The sequence below is a fragment of the Pinus tabuliformis genome, chromosome J, assembly GCF_031772625.1.
Source record: "Pinus tabuliformis cultivar Carrire ecotype Pingquan chromosome J, CPIR1, whole genome shotgun sequence".
Classification (NCBI taxonomy): Eukaryota; Viridiplantae; Streptophyta; class Pinopsida; order Pinales; family Pinaceae; genus Pinus; species Pinus tabuliformis.
The window spans coordinates 733,492,009-733,499,000 of record NC_142295.1 but is presented as its reverse complement, the minus strand read 5'-3'; positions in this window follow the sequence as shown (position 1 = coordinate 733,499,000).

Genomic DNA, 6,992 nt, shown 5'->3' with positions numbered 1-6,992 from the left:
TGAGGTACTCAAATGGTTCCCTCGAAAGAAGTTTTGTGAAAATATCTGCAATCTTCTCATTAGTAGCCACATATTCAAGTCTAATAGTATGGTTAGAAACCTGATATCTCAAATAACGATACGTAATTGGAATGTGTCTAGTTTTTCATAACAACCTTCTTGGAGATACCAATGGCACTAGTGTTATCACGCATGATGGGGATTGGATCATCAAACTCAACTTTGATATCCTTGAGTGTTCTATTCATCCAAAGGATTTGAGTATACTATAGCAAGTAGCTGCAACTATGTACTTCACTTTAGTTGTAGATAAAGAAATTGATTTTTTTTTCTTGCTTACCTAGGACATCAATCAATTCCTCAAAAATAATGTTGCTCCACTTGTATCCTTCTTGTCATCAATGTTTCCATCCCAATTTGCATCAGTATATGCTTTTATATTGAATGCTTTATCTTTTTCATACCATAATCCAAAATCTTAAAAATATTTTAAAATCATTTTGGTTGTGTTTACATGGCACTCTTTGGTATTTTCTTGAAATCTGGCAAATAGACCTACTACTTGCATTATATCGGGCCTTGAGGCAGTCAAATAAAACAAACTTCCAATCATATACCTATAATTTGTCTAAATTATAGCGGGAGAATCATCTTCTTTACTCAATTTCCAGATAGTCACCATAGGTGTGCTAACAATGCACCCTTCCATTCCAAAAAAAAATCAACGTTTCTTTTAAATATTTGGACTCGAAAATAAAAATACCCTTTTCTAACAGTATGATTTTCAATCCAAGGAAGAAAAACAACTCTCCTGTCATTTCCATTTTGAATTCTTTCCACCTTAGTTCAGCAAATTATTGACCCATGTGCTCCAAGTCACTCCCGAAAATGGTATCATCTACACACACAAAAGTTATTATCAAATTATCATATCCATATTTAATATACATGTTGTCAGTGGTCCCTTGTTTAAATCCTTTCTATTGTAGATATTTGTTCAGCCTTGTGTACGAAGCTCTTGGAGCTTGTTTTAGTCCATGCAACGCTTTCTCAACCTACACACTTGATCTACATCTTCAAAGAGGTGAAATCCTTTAGGTTATTCAATGTACACTTCCTCCTCTAATTCACCATTGAGAAAGGATGACTTGACATCCATATAATAAACTTTAAAATTCTTATGACTTGCAAATGCAAGTACATCATAATAACCTATATTCTAGCTACAGGGGAAAAAGTTTGTTGAAAATCAATACATTCTAATTGAGCATAACCTTTGCAAACCAGCTTGGCTTTATTTCTTATCACATGCCCTTCTTCATTCAACTTGTTCTTGAACACCCACTTGGTACCAATGATGTTATTTTCCTTTGGTCTAGGAACCAATTCTCAAGTGTTGTTTTTCTTAATCTAGTCCAATTCTTCATCCATTGCTTTAACACATAATTTATCTTCAATTGCTTTACAAAAAATTTTGGGTTCTATTTGTGTAAGCAGAGTGAATTATGCATGCCTGGGATTGCCTGTGAATCTTTATCTTATCTGAACCCTGAGTTCTCTATCTCCCATTATTAGATTCTCAGGGCGTTGCTTTTGCACATACTTGGAAGGTGTTTTCTACCTCTGAGGGGTCCTTTCTTCTTCTTCTTCTTCATTTTATTCTCCTCCTCCTCCTTCTATTTCTTCTCAATTTTCGTATTTAAAAGAAAAATCATCATCCTCATCTGATTTCTAATTCTCCTGAGTTTTTACTGAATGAGGCAAGGCTTCATGTACTCTGACATTGATGCACTCCTTGATCTTATTAGTCCTCTTGTTACAACATTTGTAACCCTTGTTTTTAACTAAATATCCAAGGAAATACCCTAATTTTCTCAAGAGTTAAACTTAACTACTTTTTTATCATTCCCTTTTATATAGCATTTGTTGTCAATGACCTTGAGATGTTTTATTAAGGCTAGCCTTATTTTCCATAACTCATACCAGGTTTTGTTACTATTATGTCTTAGTTGAGTTATATTGGATAAATAAACAACATCTTGAGTTGCTTCTCCCCAAAAGGTGTTAGCGTGATTTCCTTCATCCATCATTGCTCTAGCCATTTATTGAATGGACCAATTCTTTCTTTCCACTAGCCCATTTCTTTTTAGGCGTTATGGAAACTGAATATTCCTTTTCATCCCATGTTCTTCACATAACTATTCAAACTCCTATGAAGTGCACTCTCCTCCTTTTTCTAACCTCCACTTACTTTTCAAGTCTTTCTCGTTTTCCACTCGAGCCTTGAGCACCTTGAATTTACTAAGAGCTTATGATTTTTCTTTGGGAAACACGATCCAAGTAGCTCTAGTAAAGTCATCAATGAACAAAATGAATTACTTATCTCCTCTTGGGATTTATGTTCTTGTAGGACTAAAAATATCTGTGGACCAGCTCTATAGGTCTAAATGATGAGTACTCCTTTATTTTGAAGTTCACCCTTGCTTTCTTACCAAACCAACAAGATTTACATATCGAATTGTCTCCTTTTAATAGTTTTGGCATATCTTTTACTACCTTTGTCGTATTGATCTTTTACTAAATTGTCTAAATTCATGTGGGCCGTCCTCCTGTTCCATAAGTAGGTTTCGTCTATAAATAGAAATTTACACTAAAATCATAAAAAACATACACATTGTTAGGTCTTTAAATTGTTTTCCCTACCAACTTACCATTCTTTTCTTTTCTTATGTTACAATATTTGGATTGAAGTTCATGTCATAGCCATTGTCATATATTTGGTTGACACTTAAAAGATCGTGCTTAAGGAAATCCACATATTGAATGTTCTAGGATTTAGTATTCTATTCCAAGCACATTATTCCTTTTCTTTTTATTTATGTTGGAGCATTATTCCCAAATTTGACATTTTCTTTCCCATCCTCTCTTAGAAATAAAAATTTACCTTTATCTCCAGTCACGTGTTTGGAACACCCGTTGTCAACATACCATTTTCCTTCTTGGTCATGAGCACACAGGAAACCACCACATTATTCAGTCCTATCTGTCTTTTTCCCCCATTCCTTCATATTCCTTTGAGGTGTTGATTGTTCAATCTTTTGTTGTCTAAGAGAATTAAATAGTTTACTTTGACATTCATTGGCCTTGTGACCAAGGGTATTACAATTGAAACATTCAATCTCATCCATAAGAGGAGAGAATGAGTTTATCTTTCCAACAAAACAAATTCTAGATCTAAAATTTTGAAAGTAGTTGGATCTAACATTTTCTTCTCTTTCAACTTAAACATCTCTACAATTAATGGTGTTATGCCAAAAATTATGACATGCATAGCCATTTCCATAGAATAATTTTTGGTACTTGAAATTTGAATATTGTCGATACCTTTCTGATTTCTCCTTTGTCTTCCTTTCTTTATCTTCATTGGCTCTCCATTTAAGTGTTCCTACATAACTCTGATGACCTTCATTTCCTAGGGACCTAGTGTAGGACTCACCTTTTGAGGTCTGTTGTGGATCTTTATACACCATGCCTATTTTAATTACAGGTGATCTTTGAACGTTAAGAATATCGTTTACAACCTCAACCTTTAATAGATTTGAGATTCAAATCCATATTGGCTTTGGATTTCTTGAGATCCATTCTAAGATATACAACTTCCCATTTTACCACCTGAATCATAAGCACCTCCTCTCTTCTTCTTAACTCTTCAACCTAATTGTTCAGAGTTATAATTTCTTCTCCATAAGCATATGAACCTATATTTTCTTGCTTCTTAGAGAATTCTTTATTTAGAGTCTCATTTTCAACTTCTCATTTACCATGACTCTCATGTTTCTCTTTTAGTTGTTGTACTAGAATGTCTTTAAGTTTAACAACTTCTTCTAATTTTACTTTTTGAAGATTAAAGTATTCATTATCAAAATGATACATACCTTCTTCAGCTCTCAGTAGTTGTTCCTTCAATTGTATGTTCTTCTTTTTGGTCTTCTTTAGTTCTTCTAGTGCACTGGCTAGCTCTACTTCAATATCCACCACTCCTTCTCCAAAATTTGATTTGTCATCAAGTTTTGATTTAGAGTCAAATGCCATAAGTAGGCATTCATCGTGCTCTCCTTCATATTCACTACCATCTTCAGATGAATTGTTGTCTTCTTTAAAGTAGAATCTCTTATTCCTCTAGGTCTTTCTCTTCTGATATTTCAAAGATTTATCTATGTTATTTTCATTTGTCTTTCTCTTGCTTATCAGCATTAGTATAGGTACAGTTTAAGGAAAAATAACCAACTCTCCCACAGTCAAAACATTTAAAGGGAAAATTACATTTATACTTGCCTGAGCCTCTCTTTAATTTTCTTACAAATTGTTCCATATCTTGATCTGAGTTGTGGCTAGAGTATTATTGATGTTCTTTATGTTCTTTACATTTCTTTGAGGTTTTAATTGTTGTCTCCTTTAGCTTTGTCTTCTTTGTTCCAATTCTCATCTCATAAGCAATGGGAGTTTCATGAAGCTTCTCCATTGTGAGATCTTTCATGTTTGGTATCTCTTGTATAGCTAAGATCATAATAGTAAATCTAATTGGAAGAGATCTCAATACTTTTTGGAAAACTACTACATTTTTAAGTTCTTCATTAAGTCCTCTAATCATATTTGCAACATCATAAACTTTAAGTAAACATTCAACAATGATTTTATCTTCGTTCATCTTTGGGCTTTCAAATATCATTCTATAGGTATGATGTTTGGCTTGCTTTACCTTTTCATCTCCTTCATAGTTTTTCTTGGGTTTTTCCTAAACCTCCTTGGTTGACTCGCAATGCATCACCTTAAATAGCTCGGATTTTTAGAAATTATAATGTAGATTTGCAACTGCTTATGATTTTTTAATCTAAATCACAAGACACAAACCTACTCTACTACTCTGTGGACATTAATTCACAATTTAGAATAAAAATCTCAGACATGTAATAAGAAATCACACACATGAAAATAGTATTTTTCCCAGGGAAAGAAAACTGCTAAAAACCCCAATGCTTGCTTGCATTAATATGATGAATAAAGATGTATTACAATTGCTTTGCTCAACTAAGCACAACCTGCAAGTGCATAACCTATCTCTTTTCTCATTGAGAAGCTCCAACCTAGACTTAGTCAATTTTTTCCTCTACTTGAGCCCATATTTTCTTACACTGCTCCTTGATAAATTAGGCCCCTATTATTTAGTAATTTATCCAAAATGGATTGCGCAATTCTTAGGCTGATCATCTAACGCCATGCAACACCTCTACACTCAAGACTAACCTAAAATTGTTGTTACACTGCCTCAGAATCTCCACCACAGTTGGGGAACTCTAATTCTATGCATGCACTAGATATGTTGGGTTGATTGATCAGTTAACGAGATGATCACTGAGTTTTACTAAAGTCCCACAACATAACTGACCTTTCACTAGTTCCTCCAACAATTGGAGATAGTTTAACTGAAAACTACTTGAGATAACGGACTTTGATTGCTACAAATTAGAAATCACACATGTTTAACTAAACTCTAACTCCTCCAACTTGAATTTACTGAGTAAACTAAGTGACACAAGCCATGTCACACAAGTTAACTACATCCAAGTTGTATGCTGATGTGGAAATTTTATTTTCTCAATTTAGTCAAGGCAAAATCAAATTAAGAATTTCTTGTTGCATTTTTCAGAACTCCTTCTCATCAAGAAAGAGAGTATCAACCACCCCTATCCTGCACCAGTGGAAATCGAACTTCCCTCTTGACAAGGACTTTGTCAAAATGTCAGCATCTTGTTCCTCCATCAGAATGTACCGCAACAACATTATCCACCTCTGCACACAGTCCCGTAAATGGTGATACCGAATATCTATATGCTTGGATCAATCATGAAAATTAGGATTCTTATAGAGCTTGATGCAACTCTAATTATCTATATCATAGTTGAATCCATCATCTAAAAAAACAATCCAAAAATTATCTTTGTTGGGCCTCGAATATGCCCATTTTTCCATCATAAAAAACTGCCATTTATAACCTAAATTCTTACACCAGTATACTCATTTCACGTCATAATTCCATCATTTATCGTCAAATCACATCCTATGCCTCGTGGTTGATTATCATTAGTTTAATTAGATTTTCTATGATTAAAGATGATTATGCCATGAATTACTAATGATGGCTTCACTAAGCTCATCTTTTCACAGGGTTCCATCGTCGAGTTTCTTTACAAGCCAGTAGAGTACGAAAATGACCAATTTTGGGCTTTGACACTTTTGGCATGCTTCCGAAAAAATCGAGAGAGGTTATTATCAAAAATAAGTTTTTAATACCTTTCCATAACCTGGATTACACCCAGGTCACTCATGTGGGTCTCTAGAAGGAAATTCACAAATTTGCCCAAATATGCAATAAGTTTCAAACTGCCAACTTCTACCTCGATTTCCGTGCAAGTGAAGGTGAAAGAAGAAAATCTGGCACATTGGTTTTGTTCCTAGTATAGCAAATTTACTAACCCTTAAACAAATTTCTAAAATTCCTTACGGTTTGGAAGATATGTAGGGTTCTCTGAGGCCAATTTATATAAAATATCCAGATTTGTACTTAACCGTCAAATTTGGATTTACCTATTTTCGGCCACAGCTAGGGTTCGATTGTGCACGCCTTTTAGAACGACCTTGTGTTAAACAAGGAAGTGGTTCCTCCATCCATGCATTGATCAGAATGAATCCAACCATAGGCTATTCGAAGGCTCTCCAAAAGAATTAGATATTGCATCTTTTAGTTTGTTGTTATGTTTTCTTTGGCAAATAGTCATGCTTTGTTTTCATCAACAGCTTTGTATAAAGCCAAAGCTTTGCATGTATGTGGCAGGGAGGAGAAATACGCAGAGGCTATGTGACAGAGGCATATGGTTTTGCTGCAATAGCAGCAAGGAAGAAACAGAGACTGAGATTATTATTGTAATCAGATT